At 49.6% G+C, this 23,227-nt stretch overlaps 1 pseudogene; it reads right to left on the bottom strand.

Moving 5' to 3' along the window:
- LOC147727822 (E3 SUMO-protein ligase KIAA1586-like) overlaps positions 1 to 23,227 on the bottom strand; it is a 69,247-nt pseudogene that overhangs the window by 40,039 nt on the left and 5,981 nt on the right.

The following is a 23,227-nucleotide window of genomic DNA, read 5'->3' as shown; positions in this document are numbered from 1 at the left end:
TGCCCTGCCTCTATCTCTCACCCTGCCTCTATCTATCTTTCGCCCTCCCTCTATCTATCTATTACCCTCACTATCCATCGCATCACCACAGCATCACTCAGGGGCACCACAACATCACTATGCGCTACCACAGCCTCACTGAACGCCACAGCATCACTCGTTGCCGCCACAACATCATTCAGAGCCACCACAGCATCAATCTGTGCAACCATTCAACAAAAACTGATTCAAATATGTTCTCTCAATGTTTCAAACTTTTATTACAAATGTCACAAAAAATGTTAATATTTCACTTCTGTTCTTGTATTTTCATCACAATAAAATACACTAAACATAATCTTCCAAAAAGTTATTTGCAAAAGTTTAAGCTATTGCCATTATAAATTACAATAACTTTTATTTAAGTATTAAATATTGAAAAAATGCAACCCATTGTTATTTTTAATATTAATACATCTAAGTCATGTAAATACAACACACATTGCATTACAAATGCTATAGGTGTCACGTTTGCAAAAGTTAACACTATTGGCATTGTAAATGACAAAGTTATTAATTTCGCTATTTTCAAAACAAAAACATAAACAAAAAATTGTCATTTACAATACTAATACCTCTAACTTTACTAATGCGAGCCCTATTGCATTGCAAATGCTTATTGTGAACATTATAGAAGACAGACGATTGATTGACATTCTGTTCCGCGGTGGTGTGAGCACATCATTCATTATACTAAAGCCCCATTCACATTCAGCAGTTGAGATACAAAAGGTGTTTATAATGTGCACTAATGGCTTGAGGCTTTCAGGGATGCAATTTTATTTTGTTTGTACTCTCTGAAACCAAGGATGTACTGCCTAGTATCAAATACATGCAACCTGCTACAAAGGTTTTGTAATTCTCCCTCACCGTATATGATGTCTACTGGATCTGGCCAATAAACTGATTGTAGGAGTTTCATTCTGTCTACAAAATCTTTGTATTCGATTTGGTCATTGTTTATGGTTGTGCATCTTGAAACATTTGATGCATTAGACATTGTCATCCTTTTCCGCAGGTTATTTGCTAAGCTCCGAAAGAACTGTGCCCTATTGATGCTTACACAGCCTTTGTTCTGTTGCACTCCTACACCATCAAACTGCATCCGTTCAGCAGCATTAAATGCAGTTGTAGCAAAGGGCCCAGGGGAATCAGCCATTGATTCAAGCACTAAAATCTGCATCTGTATTGAACGATTAGCCTCATATATGGTCATATCACGCCGCTGCAGCCTTCTGGATAGGTCACCCAATTCTGTGAGAGCATCATGTAATATGCCCATATTTTCAACAAACAGCAGGGAGGTTAATAAATGGTTTAAACCAGCATATTTCCTCTGCTCAATGTCACTCCTCGTTGAGTCTTTGGAAGATTCCATGAAATGTTTACTAAGTGCTCTGTAGTTATTCCTAACAGCTCTCACAGATCTTTCACTTGAGGACACCCAACGTACATCTAGCACCTTTCCAATTGCCAGAAGTCTTACTTCTACCTCCAGAGCACATTCCCCAAACTCTCTCTGATTTTTCGGAGAGGCATGGTAGGTGGTATAAAGTTTATCAAGAAAAACTTTGAGCTGAATGATGCCTGTGACTTCTTTACAAACATCACCCACTGCAAGCTCGAGCTTGTGGTTAGCACATTGCCCTACACTCAACTGTGGATACTTCAGTTTCAGAAGAGGTGCCACACCGGATTGCCAACCTATCAAGTTGGAAGCCACATCTGTTACAAGCTGAACCAAATGCATTTTTAAATACTCATCAGTAAAACCATGTCTTTGTAAGCATGGAAGTAAGGTATCTAAGATTATATCTGCTGCTGTGCTTGGCAGCTCAACAAGGTCTAAGAAAAAGGTCAGTGGCTCATCATGTTTATCAATACATGCTCTTACACAGATAATTAGTGTGGTCAGTTTACTAACTGTGGTAGATTCATCTATCATGAGGCTTATTTTTGATTCATTCTGCAAGATACAATCAATCAGCCTTGACCTCATTGTAGCAGCAATATGGTCTATTATCTCAGCACAGCTGTGATCTGAATGCAAGACTCTGCCCAAGTCTGCACCATTCATCTTTTGAACATCAATATCCAACGGCTTATCAGAAAAAGGGCGCTCATGTTTGCCTATTTTGTATGCAGTTCTGAATACACTGCATGTCTCTTCCTGTACTTTCATTTGCATTTTCAAATTGTACTGTGGAATACATTCACGGGCCCTCTGTTCTAAAATAGCTAGTGCCTTAAGATGACAGGAGCTATTCTTATGACAAAATATTTTTTTCTGCAGAGAAATTTGCTGCTTGTCTTTAGAAGGGCCATATGGGATGACCAATCAATCTACCCATTCCATGGGAAAATGCACACCTTGACTTGTTTCTGTGTTAAGATTTACCTTCCTGCACACTTTACATCCAAGCTTGCCTTTGGAAAATAAGAGCCATGGATACTCTGTACGTTTCATTAAAAGTTGTTCCGTAGACCAGCAGGCAGGGTGATCAATTTGCTCCACACTCTCCACCACATTTCCTTGGAGGAGTATGTGACTGTAGTTAGTGCCACAGCCATCTATCAATACTTCGTTTTCAGAATCAACTCTTCTCCTCTTCTCGGGCATCCTGACACTTTTACTTGTTTGCCTTTCAAAACCCTGATTTGCATTTGCCATTGGTTCTTCCGATCTGGAACCTGGGGACTTCTGTGTTTCGCGAGATGTGGCTGGAGCATTTTTCTTCTGTAGCCACTGAAGCATCTGCATAAATAATTGTGTAAATGCATACATTTTAAAAGAAGCACTGTACCAAAACTCATGATTTATTTTAAATGCTGGCTGTCGGTACGAATTGGGATTTCCCACAAGACAATTTAAGATAGAGTCCATGTCATTTTTTAATCCCACGGTAAGAACAATATTGAATATTAGCCATTTGACAATGAAAAGCAAGGTGTAAATTAAAATGTGTCCGCCCACACTTAAGGCATTTACTTGAAAAATATTTTTACATGCATTTATGCAATGGAATAATGGGGGAATTAAATGCTACATTGTTTGTATCAATGAGCAGGACCCAATAAATGTGAGGGAGTACATTTGATAGTCTCAGAATCTGGCTGAGGCTCTTTACCTCTTCAAAACTTGATGTTGAATTGAAGATAGTCGAATACTGCGAAGCTTCTGCGTAAGCAGCAATTTATGTGGTAGGAGGAAGAGATTTAGGAAGCACCCCTACTTCCGAGATTCTGTGACAACTGTGCTTTGCGGCCTATGCCGTGACACTGATTTGCTGTCAAAGCCCAGCTCACCTGAGTTTCTGTTCAGTTCTGATGGAGGTTGAAGACAGTCCAACCTCACCCGACCCCACCCTGAAACTGCTTGTTCCAGCACACTAGTTTTTAACAGTGCACTAAGAACCAGAAGCTCAAGGGAAGGGGGGAGTTGGATAAAATAAAAAAAGACAACACCGATCTTGCGTTTCCACTGTTGAAGTGCTGCTAAAATCTGCGGCCCTCTCTGACTTCTGTAGAAACTGGTGCCTAATGAAACATAATCAAAGAACAGATAAGTGCAACTTATCCCTACATGTGTTCCTGACTAACCCTTAATCTATTAGAAATTCTCTTCTAAAAGTACCTCTTGAATCCTGGTCTCTAGCTTCCAGGTATGGAATGTGTTACTGTTCTGGGATGTGCTTTCTATTACTGCAAAACTTCTGTAAAATCAAACGAATATCATTATCAGAATTACCAACATCTAACATTCACCTTAATATAACTAAAGCCTAAATTCTTAATATCAAACTCACTTTCCACACATTTCCAGACTTTTTATAAAACAAATACTGTACTTTTACATCAAAATACAGCAGGTAATGTGTGAAAGTCCTTGATTTACTGTTTGCCTGGCTGTCAATGGTTTCCTGTGTTTGATTCTTAAAAGTTCCATGTAAATCAATGTATATTTCACAAAGTTCCACAAAGTATTCTTGTAACAAAGGGTTTGAACCACAAAGTTTGTGGGAGATATCTTGTTCCAAATTGTTTTTACATGAATCCAGAAATTGCCGTCAAAGTTCTTTCAGGTAATAAAAAGTTTTGCACTTGTTGCTGAAAAGGGATACTGATCAGTCTAACCTTGTCCTCTTTCTCTTTTGCAGGTCGACTGCAGTGGACAGAAGAGGGGCTGAGGCAAGAAGGAGCTGGAAACCGGAAGAAGGAAGAGCCAGCAGCCGTGCCCGTGGAAGTCAATGAAGGTCTGGAGAGAGCAGGAGTGCCAGCGCCGAAGAATCTGTTCTCAGGTAAGTGGGAGGTAGACGAGCACAAGTACTGGGTTAGGCTCAGGGGCTGCCTTTTATAGACAGGGCTGGGTGTGGTCGAAGAGCTGGGTGTGGTTCGAAGAACTGGGTGTGGTTCTCACAAGCAGGTGTGCAGAGCTTCAGTTATTATGCTAATGAGTTGAAGTAACACATGGCCTAGGAAGGAGTGCTCTAAATAAGCCTTGGTAAAAGCAAAGTCCAATGTGCAAACAAGACAGCAATGTCCAAACTTGTGAATACATTGAGCAACATCCACAGAAGTCTTAAGGAGGGGCTGAGATAATGAGATAACAAGAAAGGCTTTCAATAGTGTGTTTAAAGAGAGCTATTACAGAGACCACTAGTGCAATGAGAGGGGGCATGCTCTTTGCTGTGCACAAACCCTAACATTTGCCTCCGATCTAGCAGTAAACCTGATCCCTCTCTGGCCTTGCAGTGCCGTGGTCTGATGATGGCCCGTCTTTCTGGTTTGAGAACAGAAACACCCTTCTCCGGTTTCTAGTGAGTGTCTGCAACAGCACGATCTGAGAAATCTTTCAAATAAAGAAGGGAATGGTAAATAAAAGTTAACATGAATTTGCTAGAAAATATTGATCATTTTGCACTAGTATCTACAGAATGGGAGCTGCTCAATTTTTAATTGTTCCAGAACTAAGGGGCTCATTAGGATGGTGGACGGAAGTGCCTCCGCAGCCCTGGAGTATGCGGAACATGCCTTATCTGCGTCCGCCTGTCGCGGTCACTCCGTCTGCCATATCAGGATAGGAAAGATTGTCCAAATTCCAGCCGCGACGAAAGAGCACGCTCCACGGGCCATCTACACCCGACCACGCGGTGGACGTAACCAATCCAGAGACTCCGCCGTACGGACTGACGTCTAGGACCGTCCCCCAAATCAAGATGGCGGAAAATGCACATAAAAGCGCTGCGGAAAAACAACCTGCCTGAACACTGCGGATGCCCCACAGCGAACATACCCACCGCGAGCTGCTCGCCGACATGGACCCAGCACTACACGCTTACCCGATACTCTTCGCGATCCACCACGTCTTAGTCTTGGCCAACTACTGAGGACGACGCAGGTACGCTATAAACCATTCGCTGTCTGGAGGGGAGTACCTGCAAGGGTCGTGACGTCGGGAGGGGGAGTGTCAGGTATCTGAACCCACTGATTTGAAGCAAATACAAAAACACACCTGTATCACACACGCAGGAATAACTCCAACAAAGCACGACACATGATTGACTTGCTTTATTACACATAATCGGGGTATAATCACAGTGTATGCATGAGCATGGGCATGGTGGCCACCACAGCTGGTACAACAGAGGCAGTACATGAGAGGGCAGACTGCAGTATCAGAACACCTACAGGGCATAGTCGACATCAGAGCAGGTACATCAGAGGCAGTACATGAGAGGGGCTAAGTGCATCAACAGTCTATTGCACTGAACAGGTCCATCAGAGGCAGTACATGAGAGGGCAGACTGCAGTATCAGAACACCAACAGGGCATTGTGGACACCAGAGCAGGTACATCACAGGCAGTACATGAGAGGGCAGACTGCAGTATCAGAACACCAACAGGGCTTAGTCGACATCAGAGCAGGTACATCAGAGGCAGTACATGAGAGGGCAGACTGCACTATCAGAACACCAACAGGGCATAGTCGACATCAGAGCAGGTACATCAGAGGCAGTACATGAGAGGGGCTAAGTGCATCAACAGTCCATTGCACTGAACAGGTCCATCAGAGGCAGTACATGAGAGGGCAGACTGCAGTATCAGAACACCAAAAGGCATTGTGGACACCAGAGCAGGTACATCACAGGCAGTACATGAGAGGGCAGACTGCAGTATCAGAACACCAACAGGGCATAGTCGACATCAGAGCAGGTACATCAGAGGCAGTACATGGGAGGGCAGACTGCAGTATCAGAACACCAACAGGGCATTGTGGACACCAGAGCAGGTACATCACAGGCAGTACATGAGAGGGACTAAGTGCATCAACAGTCCATTGCACTGAACAGGTTCATCAGAGGCAGTACATGAGAGGGCAGACTGCAGTATCAGAACACCAACAGGGCATTGTGGACACCAGAGCAGGTACATCAGAGGCAGTACGTGAGAGGGCAGACTGCAGTATCAGAACACCAACAGGGCATAGTCGACATAAGAGCAGGTACATCAGAGGCAGTACATGAGAGGGCAGACTGCAGTATCAGAACACCAACAGGGCATAGTCGACACCAGAGCAGGTACATCACAGGCAGTACATGAGAGGGGCTAAGTGCATCAACAGTCCATTGCACTGAACAGGCCCATCAGAGGCAGTACATGAGAGGGAAGACTGCAGTATCAGAATACCAACAGGGCATAGTCGACATCAGAGCAGGTACATCAGAGGCAGTACATGAGAGGGCAAACTGCAGTATCAGAACACCAACAGGGCATAGTTGACATCAGAGCAGGTACATCAGAGGCAGTACATGAGAGGGGCTAAGTGCATCAACAGTCCATTGCACTGAACAGGTCCATCAGAGGCAGTACATGAGAGGGCAGACTGCAGTATCAGAACACCAACAGGGCATTGTGGACACCAGAGCAGGTACATCAAAGGCAGTACATGAGAGGGCAGACTGCAGTATCAGAACACCAACAGGGCATAGTCGACATCAGAGCAGGTACATCAGAGGCAGTACATGAGAGGGCAGACTGCAGTATCAGAACACCAACAGGGCATTGTGGACACCAGAGCAGGTACATCACAGGCAGTACATGAGAGGACAGACTGCAGTATCAGAACACCAACAGGGCATTGTGGACACCAGAGCAGGTACATCACAGGCAGTACATGAGAGGGCAGACTGCAGTATCAGAACACCAACAGGCATAGTCGACACCAGAGCAGGTACATCAGAGGCAGTACAAGAGAGGGGCTAAGTGCATCAACAGTCCCTTCCACTGAACAGGTCCATCAGAGGCAGTACATGAGAGGGAAGACTGCAGTATCAGAACACCAACAGGGCATAGTCGACATCAGAGCAGGTACATCAGAGGCAGTACATGAGAGGGGCTAAGTGCATCAACAGTCCATTGCACTGAACAGGTCCATCAGAGGCAGTACATGAGAGGGCAGACTGCAGTATCAGAACACCAACAGGGCATAGTCGACATCAGAGCAGGTACATCAGAGGCAGTACATGAGAGGGGCTAAGTGCATCAACAGTCCATTGCACTGAACAGGTCCATCAGAGGCAGTACATGAGAGGGCAGACTGCAGTATCAGAACACCAACAGGGCATTGTGGACACCAGAGCAGGTACATCACAGGCAGTACATGAGAGGGCAGACTGCAGTATCAGAACACCAACAGGGCATAGTCGACATCAGAGCAGGTACATCAAAGGCAGTACATGAGAGGGCAGACTGCAGTATCAGAACACCAACAGGGCATAGTCGACATCAGAGCAGGTACATCAGAGGCAGTACATGAGAGGGGCTAAGTGCATCAACAGTTCATTGCATGAACAGGTCCATCAGAGGCAGTACATGAGAGGGCAGACTGCAGTATCAGAACACCAACAGGGCATTGTGGACACCAGAGCAGGTACATCACAGGCAGTACATGAGAGGGCAGACTGCAGTATCAGAACACCAACAGGCATAGTCGACACCAGAGCAGGTACATCAGAGGCAGTACATGAGAGGGGCTAAGTGCATCAACAGTCCATTGCACTGAACAGGTCCATCAGAGGCAGTACATGAGAGGGCAGACTGCAGTATCAGAACACCAACAGGGCATAGTCGACATCAGAGCAGGTACATCAGAGGCAGTACATGAGAGGGGCTAAGTGCATCAACAGTCCATTGCACTGAACAGGTCCATCAGAGGCAGTACATGAGAGGGCAGACTGCAGTATCAGAACACCAACAGGGCATTGTGGACACCAGAGCAGGTACATCACAGGCAGTACATGAGAGGCCAGACTGCAGTATCAGAACACCAACAGGGCATAGTCGACACCAGAGCAGGTACATCAGAGGCAGTACATGAGAGGGGCTAAGCGCATCAACAGTCCCTTCCACTGAACAGGTCCATCAGAGGCAGTACATGAGAGGGAAGACTGCAGTATCAGAACACCAACAGGGCATAGTCGACATCAGAGCAGGTACATCAGAGGCAGTACATGAGAGGGGCTAAGTGCATCAACAGTCCATTGCACTGAACAGGTCCATCAGAGGCAGTACATGAGAGGGCAGACTACAGTATCAATACACCAACAGGGCATTGTGGACACCAGAGCAGGTACATCACAGGCAGTACATGAGAGGGCAGACTGCAGTATCAGAACACCAACAGGGCATTGTGGACACCAGAGCAGGTACATCAGAGGCAGTACATGAGAGGGCAGACTGCAGTATCAGAACACCAACAGGGCATAGTCGACATCAGAGCAGGTACATCAGAGGCAGTACATGGGAGGGCAGACTGCAGTATCAGAACACCAACAGGGCATTGTGGACACCAGAGCAGGTACATCACAGGCAGTACATGAGAGGGACTAAGTGCATCAACAGTCCATTGCACTGAACAGGTTCATCAGAGGCAGTACATGAGAGGGCAGACTGCAGTATCAGAACACCAACAGGGCATTGTGGACACCAGAGCAGGTACATCAGAGGCAGTACGTGAGAGGGCAGACTGCAGTATCAGAACACCAACAGGGCATAGTCGACATCAGAGCAGGTACATCAGAGGCAGTACATGAGAGGGCAGACTGCAGTATCAGAACACCAACAGGGCATAGTCGACACCAGAGCAGGTACATCACAGGCAGTACATGAGAGGGGCTAAGTGCATCAACAGTCCATTGCACTGAACAGGCCCATCAGAGGCAGTACATGAGAGGGAAGACTGCAGTATCAGAATACCAACAGGGCATAGTCGACATCAGAGCAGGTACATCAGAGGCAGTACATGAGAGGGGCTAAGTGCATCAACAGTCCATTGCACTGAACAGGTCCATCAGAGGCAGTACATGAGAGGGCAGACTGCAGTATCAGAACACCAACAGGGCATTGTGGACACCAGAGCAGGTACATCACAGGCAGTACATGAGAGGACAGACTGCAGTATCAGAACACCAACAGGGCATTGTGGACACCAGAGCAGGTACATCAGAGGCAGTACATGAGAGGGCAGACTGCAGTATCAGAACACCAACAGGGCATAGTCGACATCAGAGCAGGTACATCAGAGGCAGTACATGAGAGGGCAGACTGCAGTATCAGAACACCAACAGGGCATTGTGGACACCAGAGCAGGTACATCTCAGGCAGTACATGAGAGGGACTAAGTGCATCAACAGTCCATTGCACTGAACAGGTCCATCAGAGGCAGCACAAGTACGTATTCCAAGCAACCCGTCCCAAGGACCACAACAGTGGAAGTCTGTACACAATGGACAATGTACACACCATGTGCTATGACATGTGAGTGAAGTGAACAGCACCTCACATCACACTATCATGTGGATTGCGTGAAGTACCTGCATCGGGCAGACTGCCAGCACCAGAAACTGGAGTGTGAGACACAGCCTCAGCTCGAGTGACTGACACGTGAGCTACAGACCCAGACACACTGCCAGCACCAGATACAGGAGTGTGACACACAGCCACAGCTCGAGTGACTGACACATGCGCCACAGACCCAGATACACTGCCAGCACCTGATACAGGAGTGTGAGACACAGCCACAGCTCAAGTGACTGACACATGCGCCACAGACCGAGACACACTGCCAGCACCTGATACAGGAGTGTGAGACACAGCCACAGCTCGAGTGACTGACACATGCGCCACAGACCCAGACACACTGCCAGCACCTGATACAGGAGTGTGAGACACAGCCACAGCTCGAGTGACTGATACATGCGCCACAGACCCAGACACACTGCCAGCACCAGAAACAGGAGAGGGCACAACTGATACAGTGCTACTACATGATGCATGACAGCAAACAACAGACACAGTACCACTATCTGACACATGCGAGTCAACTGCAGCTGCGCCACTGGGACCACTGAAATGATGAGCCACAGGGCTGTATGGGCCAGGAGGCAGGGTGGATCTGGGAGCTGGTGATAGTTGGACTTGACCGACATCTGGGTGGGCATGTGTCAATGGTATGTGTCTACGTCTCTTGGGGATATGTGAGTGCACCCTGGACAGGACAGGACTGGCAAGTTGTTCGGATGGAAATGAAATATCACCCACCATGGGTGGTGCGTCTGCTGCCGGGGGTATGCTCTCTGGGGACGTGCTGGAGCATGCTTGTCGTTTGCTGTGTGGCTGCCTTCTGGCCTCTGCAACATGTGTCGTGGGGGATGCTACAACAGGGCCCACCTTCCTCTGCTCCTGACGGGCCCTGATGGGAGTGGAGGTAAGGGATGACTCCACCGCGGAGACATCTGTATTCCGTTCCCTCAACAACATCAGCCTTAGTGCAGCAAGGGGAGATGTATGCCTGTCCTTGACAGCGCCAGTGTCCATGGGAGAAGCCTTGTCCCTTGGATGTTCCCTTTCCGTAGGAGGAATGTTGTCTCTGGACTTTCCCTGTTCCCTGGATGGTGCCCTGTTCCTGGCAGCAGACTTGTCGTCTCTGCTGTACCTGTCTCCAAAACACACCTTCTCCCTGTGTGTGCCCATGCCCTTGGGAGTGTCCCTGCTCTTCTTAGGTGCCTTTGTCTTTTGACTTGACCTTGTCCCTGCCCTTGGGAGTGGCTCCTTCCTTACTAGTGTCCCTGCCCTTGGAAGTGGCTCCTTCCTTACTAGTGTCCCTGCCCTTGGGAGTGGCTCCTTCCTTACTAGTGTCCATGCCCTTGGGAGTGGCTCCCTCCTTACTAGTGTCCCTGTCCTTGGGAGTGTCCCTGCTCTTATGAGGTGCCTTTGTCTTCTGACTGTCCTTGTCCCTGCCCTTGGGAGTGGCTCCTTCCTTCCTAGTGTCCCTGTGTTTGGGAGTGTCCCTGCTCTTATGAGGTGCCTTTGTCTTCTGACTGTCCTTGTCCCTGCCCTTGGGAGTGGCCCCTTCCTTACTAGTGTCCCTGTCCTTGGGAGTGTCCCTGCTCTCCAGAGGTGCCTTTGTCTTCTGACTGTCCTTGTCCCTGCCCTTGGGAGTTGCCCCTTCCTTACTAGTGTCCCTGTCCTTGGGAGTGTCCCTGCTCTTATGAGGTGCCTTTGTCTTCTGACTGTCCTTGACCCTGCCCTTGGGAGTGGCCCCTTCCTTACTAGTGTCCCTGTCCTTGGGAGTGTCCCTGCTCTCCAGAGGTGCCTTTGTCTTCTGACTGTCCTTGTCCAAGGTAGTGTCCATGGAACTGGGAGTAACCCTTGCCTTGGGAGTACCTTTTGTGTGGGATGCCTGTGTAGCATGTGAAGGCATTTCCCCCAACACCACTTGTGGATCCCATGTGTGTACTCCAGTGTATCTGACGTTGTCTTTGTGAACAGATTTTGCTGACCTAGGGGATGGTGTCTGAGCCCTCCGTGCCCTGACGTGCTGGCTGACGCTGCTTCTAGTGCAATAACCTATATTTGAGTCCTGGTCAGAATATTCACTCCCCCCAGAGACATCCAGTGTGGTAGATGGGGAAACAGAAGTAGCACCCAGTCCATAAGACTGTACAATGGCAGACGACACACTGCTAGCCAATGACTGAACTGTCCTGTGTAGACCAGCAAGATTGCCATGCATCCCTTCCATGAATGCCACCACCTGCCCGAACTTCCTATCATGGTCTTGGAATGCATTTATCATATTGGTCTGCCCCACACACAGCTGTCGCAGCAGATCAACAGCCTCAGCACAAAGTGCATTTTGGCTCCCCGAGGCTGGGGCAGCGGTGCCGACACCGAACGCCACTCTGCTCCCCCTACTCCTGCGTGCACGAACAGTACATGGTGCAGTTGGCGGCAGTGTGGGCCCTGTGTGCTGTGTCCCGACCGAAGGTGTTGATTGGCCACTCCCAGTCTGTGACAACAGTGCAGACTCACCAACACTGTCGGAAGATGAGGACGATGTTGTCTCCACATGCGAGTCTCACATGAAATAAGCGCTGTTGGCCGTGAAACCTGTACAGCATGCGGACAGGGCAGGAGCACGTACATCTGCACACATGTCTTGCCATGGGGCGACGGACCACTACAGCATGTGCGTCAACACTCAACTGCTTAGCGAGTGGCGTGTCAACATGCCGGACCTGGAAGTGACATTTGACTCCGCCAATGGCACCCACATGCCATTGCAACGATACATACGCTACACTGGTCACTAATGTGTCTGGGCAACAATACATGCATTGCACTCCCATGCAACATACACAAACAGTATGCTTACCGTAACTTTGCTGTTGATCCACACGCAGCCGGTCGGACAGGTCAGGATGCGTCACAGCAATGATACGGTGCATGAGAGGGGTCATTGAGCGTCGGGCCAGACGTGGTGTTCTTGGAATCATCCCTAGTGTCACTTCCGCTACATTCTTGCTCAGCCTGGAAATGTCGTCCCAGCGTTTGTGGCAGTGTGTATGTCGTCTATTGGACACCCCCACTGCCCGTACATCACGTGCAATGCTCCTCCACACGTCCTTGCGAAGATGCAGCTTCACCTACCATGATGGGAGACAAAAGGGTGCAAGTCAGTGGACAGTTGGCCAGTCACACAGATAGGGGAAACACGTATCTCTCAGCAGCCATGCACATTCCGACAATCGTGTTGGGCCCACAGCACACCGCCAAGATTGCAGAGGCCAGGTGTAATTGACCACCTCAGGCACACCAACATGTCCCCCACTGCACTTACCACCTGTCCAGGGGCGCCGTACAGCCGTCCGAAGTTGCGGAGCACACCGTCCACGAGGACATCCAGCTCTGCGGCGGTGAAGGGACGAGACCGGATCTCTTTGACTCTCGACATTGGCAAGTTCACGGAGTATGGCACAAGAGCAGCAGTCGGTGGTCAGCTCCGCAGCAACAGGTCGAGGTGATGGTCACAGGCAGCAGTCGGTGGTCAGCTCCGCAGCAGCAGGTCGAGGTGATGGTCACAGGCAGCAGTCGGTGGTCAGCTCCGCAGCAGCAGGTCGAGGTGATGGTCACAGGCAGCAGTCGGTGGTCAGCTCTGCAGCAGCAGGTCGAGGTAATGGTCACAGGCAGCAGTCGGTGGTCAGCTCCGCAGCAGCAGGTCGAGGTGATGGTCACAGGCAGCAGTCGGTGGTCATCGTTGAATGTGTGCTTTTGCAAATCACACATATATAGGACCCTGAGGCAATGTCAGTGGCATACGTCGCCAGCCATTGGTCAGCCCTGGATGTGTGTTTGGAAAAGGGCCAATGACTGGCCTTGGTGTTGCAGTGCACAGCATCCGCTACATTCGATTGGGCATACGCGGGCCTTGTTCCCACTTCTCATTGGCTGCACGTGCACAGACCGTCACGGTCACACACCGGCACCCGCATGTGGAAGCTTCCGGGACGGATGCTTCTCTTGCTACAATGTTCATTCACTGGCGCCAACATGGCGGGGCACGTATTCGGAGGGGGAGGTGCAGGCCAACACATCCTTTAGCTGATGTCAATGGACACGGCAGGTCATGACCCCGCCTTACAGTCACATTGCATCATCCACCGTACACCGGCCGTCCCAGCCCGGCCCAGGACCGGCGTGCCGGCCATGTCAACCACCGCCGTGCCAGGCCCCGTCCACTACCGCTGTGCCAGGGCCGGCCCAGGACCACCGTGCCAGGCCCCGTCCACTACCGCCGTGCCAGGGCCGGCCCAGGACCGCTGTGCCAGGCCCCGTCCACTACCGCCGTGCCAGGCCCCATCCACTACCGCCGTGCCAGGCCCCGTCCACTACCGCTGTGCCAGGGCCGGCCCAGGACCGGCGTGCCGGCCATGTCACCCACCAACATCGACATGGCCTGCACGGCGGTAGTGGACGGGGCCTGGCACGGCGGTGGTTGACATGGCCGGCACGCCGGTCCTGGGCCGGCCCTGGCACGGCGGTATTGGATGGGGCCTGGCATGGCGGTAGTGGACAGGGCCTGGCACGGCGGTGGTTGACATGGCCGGCACGCCGGTCCTGGGCCGGCCCTGGCACGGCGGTAGTGGACGGGGCCTGGCACGGCGGTGGTTTACATGGCCGGCACGCCGGTCCTGGGCCGGCCGGTGTACGGTGGATGATGCAATGTGACTGTAAGGGGGGTCATGACCTGCCATGTCCATTGACATCAGCTAAAGGATGTGTTGGCCTGCACCTCCCCCGCCAAGTACGTGCCCCGCCATGTTGGCGACAGTGATCGAACATTTTTGAAAGTGAAGCATCCGTCCCGGAGGCTAGCACATGCGGTTGCCGATGTGTTACCGTGACGGTCCGTGCACATGCAGCCAATGGGAAGAGGGAACGCGGCCCGCGTATGCCCATTCGTAAACAGCGGAAGCAGTGCACCCCCATGGCGGCGCCAATGATTATATCTTTTCAGACGATGCACCGTGTTGTATTGTCTGCAGTTGCGTTATGACGGTTGTGTGCGTGATTGCGTGACTTCATATGTCATGCTCTATTCCATGTGTGTCCATACTATGCCCATCGGTGTGCAAACAATGTGCAACACATGTGCTTGTCGACGTCGGGTATTTCCATACACACGTTTCTAGTTCTTCACATCTACACAGTACATCCCGGATGTATCGGCACATTCTGATTCAGTTGTCAGTGTGTGGTATATGTGAGGTAATGACTATGGTGGGGGTACACATGTGTTCAGTGCATGTGTGTTGCCTATTGTGTCACCATGCATGTCATGTACGTATGCCCACCATTATTGGTGTTGCCATTAGTGCATGATGAGATGGTGTGTGTGTATCTTTATCGTTTGTGTGCATGCACTTGCATGTGTGTCTGTGATGTGGCTCCTACACATTTGGGTCATGTCACATGTCTGGTTGGCAGTAATGTTGACCTGAGACTAAGTTGCATTGCACATGTTGAGACACATCATGTTGCTAGTGGCTGCACATTGTTGCTACGGCAATCCATGTTGTAGTGACAATCAGAGATGTCACACATATGACAATTATACACTACATTTTACTTGTTGGGACAGTTCGTTGACATGTGATTGAGTTGTACAGCCATGCGTTGTTTGTGAATTGACTTCCATTCCATCTACTCCCACACAGGAGGGCTCCAAATGTCCATCGCCCATACACTGTGCTGGAGGATATGGTTGACGAGGAGGTGATCAGGAAATTCCGGCTGGATCGACGTCGATTGATGGAGCTTGTAGACCAATTGTCTCCTCACCTGCAGCCGCGAAGAATCTATCCAGGTTCCATTACACCCACAGCAAAGGTGATGGCGGCACTACACTTTTTTGCTACAGGCACCTTTCAGTACACAGTTGGACATGCCGGGGGGATGTCACAGTCCATGTTCAGCATGGTACTTCGGGATGTTCTGAAAGCCATGATGCTGTACAAGGATGACTACATACATTTCCCACAGCCGGCAGAGTTGGCAGCGGTCAAAGCAGACTTCTATGCACTGGGTCAGATACCACACGTAGTGGGTTCCATTGATGGCACACATATCACTCTCATTCCACCACGGGCACGTGAGCAGGTGTATAGGAATCGGAAGCACTTCCATTCCCTCAACGTGCAGGTGGTGTGCCAGACCGACAACATGTGTGTGCAAGATTTCCTGGCTCTGCACATGACGCCCACATCATGCGGAGCAGCATTGTCCCCCAACTGATGGCAAATCTGCTTCCGGCACAAGCGTGGCTTGTTGGTGAGTATGCTGTGGTGACAGGAGTCCTATCTGTGTGGCATGGTGTGCCCACCAATTCTGGTAGTGATGTTTCTGTCTCTCTCTTCCCCCAACATAGGTGACTCGGCTTACCCAAACAGGCCTTGGCTGCTGAGTCCCATACGTAATCCAACTACAGCGGGTGAAATGCGATACAATGATGCCCATGGAAGGACACGTCGAGTGGTTGAACGTACTTTTGGACTGCTGAAGTCTAGGTTTCGGTGCCTGGATAAGACCGGAGGGGCCCTGCCTTACTCACCAGGCAAAGTATGCAGGATCGTGATTGCCTGCTGCATGCTCCACAACCCGGCTGTGCGCAATAACATTGAACTGCTCTTGGACCCTGATGAACAGCAAGTTCCTCGCCCTCCCTGAATGTTTAGAAAGACCACGGACATTGAAATTAGACAAGTTTCTGAGTTCTCCCTGGCAGAAGACTGCTATTGCTAGACATAATACTCCTAATGCAACGATGCAGACATCACCTTTGGTTGTGGTTTACATAGGGATGGATCACTGCAGGCTATCAGATGACACAAGGTTCTAGACACGCAGGCAGAACACACTTAAACGTCCTTACTTGGAACATAAGGGGATTCGCCCAACCACAGAAAATCAGGCAGATTTTTGCGAGCCTCACCAGATGGGAGATAGATATTGCATTTTTACAGGAATCTCACCTAGCTCCTAACACACACACACATCTGGGAACAAGGTGGGCAGAATCGACATACAGGGCTTCCTATTCCTCTTATTCCCGAGGGGTACTTATATTGATTCGGAAAGGGGTACATTTCAAGTTGCAGCAAGTTAAACACGATCCCAATGGAAGATACGTGTTGGTTTCCGGCACATTACGAGGCCAACACGTGACACTCCTTAACGTCTATGGTCCCAATACTGATGCTCCGGAGTTCTTCAGGGAGATTTGGGGCCATTTGCAACCGCATGCGAACACCCACATAATTTGTGGAGGGGACTGGAACGTAACATTACTGGACGGGCTGGATCGCTCCTCTAATTCGTTAGAACAACATAAGCAGGCGAGGTTAATGGTGGGACACATGATGAAAGATCTGACGTTAGCGGAGCTTTGGAGACTAAGACATGCTGATGAACCAGGGGCCACCCACATCACAGCGTCTCACAATAGCTGGTCCCGATTAGACTACTGGCTAGGTACGAATGATATCGCCCTGTGGGTTAAGAAGATACAGGTACTACCTCGCACATTGTCGGATCACAACCCCGTCATGTTACAGATCAATATACCACAATACACACCTCCTCCATTCCAGTGGAGGTTCAATTCACAAGCTCTATCCGATTCTGTCTATACAGACACCTTAACGAAGGAAATAAAGGAATATTTCCACATAAATTCACAAACTGTGGAGGATCCGGGTATATTGAGGGAAGCTTTCAAAGGCCACGATACGAGGCGTCTGCATTAGCACCACTATAGGGGTCTTGAAAGACATCAGGCATCAGTTACAACGCTGCGAGACTCGTATAAGGGATATAGAACTGACTTTTGAGAAAACACAAGATGTTTCGCTGCTAACTGAACTGCGCAACCTGCACACTGAACATGCCGAGTTTATGGCAGCTGAAATCAAATACTTAGATCACAAACACATAGCCAGGACCTTTGGGGAGGGAGGCAGGCCAGGGGGGACGTTGGCAGTGAAGATATGTGAAGGGAGGGGGTACTCGGCCATACTTCGAGTCAAGTCGAAGGAGGGTCAGACGCAGACGCAATCGGCAGACATTCTAAAAAACTTTGTGGAGTCCTTTAGCTCACTATATAAATCACAGCCCACAGCAACAGCAGGCGAGATTTATGATTATTTTCAGGATATAGCGATTGGTTGGCTGTCGGATGAACAAAGGGAACACTTAGCAATGCCCATTACAGTAGAAGAGGTGACAGCAGTGATTAAGTCACTACCTAATGGTAAGGCGCCGGGCCCCGATGGGTACACCAATGAATTTTACAAACACTTCGCAGACATTCTTGCACCTTACTTGGTAGACATGTTTGGCACTTCCTTCGAGAACTCCATACTTCCCCCTACTCTCCGCGAGGCACTAGTCATTGCTCTCCTAAAACCGTCCAAAGATCCTGAGGAATATGACTCCTACAGGCCCTTATCGCTCATTAACGTGGACTCGAAAATACTCGCAAAACTGCTGGCGGTACGTTTATCCCCTCTGATGACCCATCTGGTCCTCCCAGATCAGTCGGGATTTATCCCCACGAGATCAACCTCCCACAACACCAGATCCCTCTTTGCGCTTTCTCACTACCTTAAGCCCTCGGTTAAAGCTGTGGCAGTAATGCTCGATGCCGCTAAGGCATTCGACTCCATTGAATGGAGCTATATGATAGCCATTTTACACAGGATGGGTTTTCCCAAACGGTTTGTCCAATGGGTCTCTCTACTATACACCCAACCATGTCCGGATTAATGGCTATGTCTCTGCCCCTTTTAACGTGGAGCGTGGAACGAGACAGGGTTGTCCCCTTTCACCCCTTCTTTTCGCGCTGGCGTTAGAACCCCTCGCATGCATAGTGAGGCAAAATTACAAGTCTTCAGCTTTGCAGTTTGTTGCCAGGCCACTACACATATCTCTGTACGCAGACGATATGCTGCTGTATGTACACGACCCCAGCATCCATCTAAATACTTTGCTTAGAGAATACATTTGATTCGGAGGTCACTCGGGATTGACGATTAACTGGTCCAAATCTTCCATAATACCCCTAACAGACACTACCACTCCCTTTGAAATCGACTACCCGCTGGAGTGGCAGCATGATCCGATTCGCTATCTGGGGGTCATGTTCCACAGGGACCCGGAGGAAGTCATGCGCGCTAACTATGGGGTAGTGATATCCAAACTGGAGGATAAAGTCCAGCGCTGGGTTCATTTGCCTCTATCCCTAGCTGATAGGATTGCGATAGTCAAAATGAATGTTTACCTAAATTACTATATCTTTTTAATAACATTCCCATCACACCTTCAGGTGAAGTTTTCCGCCGCATTAAGTCACTAGTACTGACACTGATACGGGCCGGCAAGCAAGCCTGCATAGATCTCCAGACATTAACGCTCCCATATGCGCAAGGCGGTTTTGGAGTACCGGACTTTCTCCTATATTACCTTTGTGCCCAAGTGCAATATGTAGCTTATTGGTATCATGAGATACCGTGCCTCACCCACACAGCCATAGAAGAGGGAGATGCGGACCCTATCCCCCTGTCGGCGATAATCACACACACCAGACCACCACTGCATGCGAAAGACATCAACACCATAGATACCACAGTCAAAGCCTGGCGTAAACTTGGACAACTAGCCCATAAAACCCATAAAACCCCGTTATATGCACCAGCGATGCCATTACATCATCATCAGGCACTGGCAGTCACTAGTGAACAGGTAGGCATGTCTTTGCTAAGAAGAGCTGGACTTGACAAGATGGGAGATGTGTTTAAAGAAGGCACTTTCCTGGACATTGACCACTTAACATATATACAAAACAAGACCCCCCGTTCCGCTTCACGTATTATAGATTAACGAGGGCATTAAAGGAACACTATCCAACATTCCCTGTAGAACCAGATTGCTTAGCGCCACTCCAGCTACTAATTACCACACAGAACTTATCACACTTTGTGTCTAGATTGTATACGGCGGCACAGTCGGAGATGGTGAGGCCCACTACAAAGGCCAAGGCGCGGTGGGATGCGGAGCTGGAGACTCCGTTAACAGACGAGGACTGGCAGAGTACCTGCGCCCTGACGCAGATTCTCACACCCAACGGAAATCTGAGAATTATACACTACAAATTCATTCATCAGGCGTACTATACCCCTACAAAACTTCTTAAATTTGGGCTACAAGATGAGGATAGGTGTAAGAGATGCAACAGGGAAGGTGCGAACTTTACACATCTAGCGTGGTCTTGCGCCAAGATAGCGGAGTACTGGGTAGATGTTACATCCACATTCACTGTCATGCTAGAGGAAGAGGTACAATGCACAATACAGATCTGTCTCCTTGGTATTGTCCCACAATTTCGTGCATTAAAGCGCAAGTTCTGTACTATATCCTTATTACTAGCGAAAAGACAGGTGGCACAATGCTGGCATAGTTGAAAGGTACCCAAAAAATCCACATGGCTCCATGACATGTTCATATGTAGGGATAAGCTGCAGACGTACGAGGAGAACCTCCCAACGAAATCTAGACCAAAGGATTATTGGTGCTTCCTAACAGACTATATTAACTCATTGCAGGAGGACATGGAAGGGTAAACCATATACTATAACATCAAAAGGTGGTTATGTATTATGTACAGACTAAGCGCGGATATTAACCAGTCCGAAGGAGAGAACCAGATTTGCTAATGTAAACATTGAGTCTGATATGTGTGATTTCGATGTAAGGTCTTAAAGTTGAGTTCTTTTACTGTTCCTATCTATAAAATAACAAAATGTAAGACTCATGTTGAAATGCTAGCTGCGAGATCTACAAAGGGTGCCAGGGGCGGTTCCGACTAGTGTATACGATTGATTTTCATCATGACTTCCTTTTTTTTCTTCTCTTTAGATCTTTACTATTTCATTGCAAGCCGGCCCCCGGGTTGTAGGCTCATGGCTGTGTAAACTACATGGTGTAAATAAAGGTCTTACACAAAAAAAAAAAAAGTTCCTCGATGTCGACTGATGAGGATAGTGGTGAGGAGGAAGGTGTGGACCAGAGGCGTCAGCTCATTGATCGCTACTTCCCTTGAATGTGAGTGAGCACCTCTGCTGCTGGTTGTGTATGCCCTGTGTATGCTTGCTGGTGTTGTGTCATTGTGGTGTGCATCATCTGTGTGTTCTGCTATGTGATGTATGCATGTGTGTGTGTTTATTTCTTTGGACATGCAAGTCTCCATGATGTGTGTCCTCTCATCCAATCATTTTGTGATGAGTGTGGTTTGTGGAATGTTGCACTGCAGTGTGTTGTGATGAGTGTGATTCTGTTTCCTGATGTGTCTTTGCTGTCTCTGTTTTTCCCTAGGTCACTCCCGCTGCGGCATGATTATGTACGACTTGGATCCCTGAACCTGGTAACGTCTGTTTCTGATACAATCATGTGAATAAACATGGAGGCAACACATCATTGAGTGAGTAAGTGGTATTTATTTACAGATTGTGCACTGGTGCATATTTACAAATAAGTGTGGGGTGGGGGAGTGTGAGTTGAAGGTAATGGCAGATGAAATGTCCGTGCTGACACCACATTGGGTGGTGTCTGCCTAGTCCAGCAGACCTGTGCCAATGATTGGCTAGGTGGGAGAGGATAGTTTGCTGGGTGAATGGCTGGCTCTGGCAGTGTCTCAGTCGTTGACGGCCCCTCTTGGAGCGTGTGGAAGGAGCATCCACACTGCTCTCGCCCACTTCCAGCCTCGGACGGCCCCTCCGTCTTGGAGGCGGGACGGAGTCAGCTGGGGGCGCAGGCTGCTCAGGTTCCACATCCGTCGCCAGGGGCGCAGGTGGCGGTGGCGGTGGTGTTGCTCCCCGTGGCGTTGGTTGAGGGGGGGTGGGGGTGGGGGTGTTGCGGGCTATCCATCCCCTCCACAAGGTTGTGTTCTGGGACATGATGTCAACAATTTGGCCAAGCCGGCTCTCAATGGCCCGCAACATGTCGGTGTTCTCCACTGAGTCCTGGTGGGCACGATCTGCCTGTGCCTGCCCATGCTCGTAGTTTGCCTGGACCCTGGCTAGGGCTTCCAATGACTGTGCCACGGGATTGGGTGGGTGTCCTTCCTCTGCACGTCGTTGCGTAGTACTCCTGCCCGGCTGATGTGGCCTCGGCTCTCTGGTTTGCCGCACACTCTCCCTGCGTGGCTGGGATGGCGCAGGCCCGGCGTCGTGCGGTGGGTTAGGCAGGGTGGCAGAGGCAGGAGTGGGGGTACTGGTGGTGGTGGAGGTGGCGGTGGTGGTGGTGGTGGTGATTGTGCAGGTCACAGTGGCCGGTGTAGCAGGAATTGCACAGGCCGTAGTAGTCGGGGCTGGAATCACCTGGGAGCCAGATGGCCCTGGCAGCCTGCTTGGGCCCGCACCATCCTCCGCACCGGAGCTGGCTGTGGAATCGTCCCCAGAGAGTCCTGTGTGAGGCGAGTCTTGAGGCCAGATGGTGGTTCCACCAGTGAGATTACGATCACCTGGAAAATAAAATTGTGCAGATCAGTACTGTGGACATTACGTGTTATTTTCAAATTGATGACATTTCAGTGTCCAGTCGCGCACACCCCACCCACCACCACCGCCCTCCCTATGGACATGGAGGCCTGTTGGGAGTTGTACTAGTGACCTCTCACACACCCCACCCACCACCACCGCCATCCCTATGGACATGGGGGCCTGTTGGGAGTTGTAGTGCCATCCTCTCACACACCCCACCCACCACCACCGCCATCCCTATGGACATGGAGGCCTGTTGGGAGTTGTACTAGTGACCTCTCACACACCCCACCCACCACCACCGCCATCCCTATGGACATGGAGGCCTGTTGGGAGTTGTACTAGTGACCTCTCACACACCCCACCCACCACCACCGCCCTCCCTATGGACATGGGGGCCTGTTGGAGTGGTTTAGACGTTGGTAAGTATGTGGACTGCATGCATGGGTTGGGGCCTGGGAGATGTGTCTTGTGAGTTGTGTGAAGCACGCCATGTCGTTGTGCTCGTGGTGCTTGGTTTGTACTTACCAGCCTCTTCTCCTTCCTCAATTCCATCAAGGGTCTCTGGGTGCAGTATGCTCAGCACCTTGTCCTCCCAGTCGGTGTAGGGTAAGGGCTCCGGGGGGATTCCGCCGCCAGTGTGATGTGTCCGGAGATGGTTTTTGGCACGAATTGCTTTAACACGGGTTTTGAGGTCATGCCACCGCCTCTGTATTATTATTATTATTATTATGTTTCTTATATAGCGCCTGAAT

Source organism: Lissotriton vulgaris, chromosome 3_1 (genome assembly GCF_964263255.1).
Source record: "Lissotriton vulgaris chromosome 3_1, aLisVul1.2, whole genome shotgun sequence".
Classification (NCBI taxonomy): domain Eukaryota; kingdom Metazoa; phylum Chordata; class Amphibia; order Caudata; family Salamandridae; genus Lissotriton; species Lissotriton vulgaris.
The sequence above is the reverse complement of the archived record's forward strand: the minus strand, read 5'-3'. Positions and strand labels throughout refer to the sequence as shown.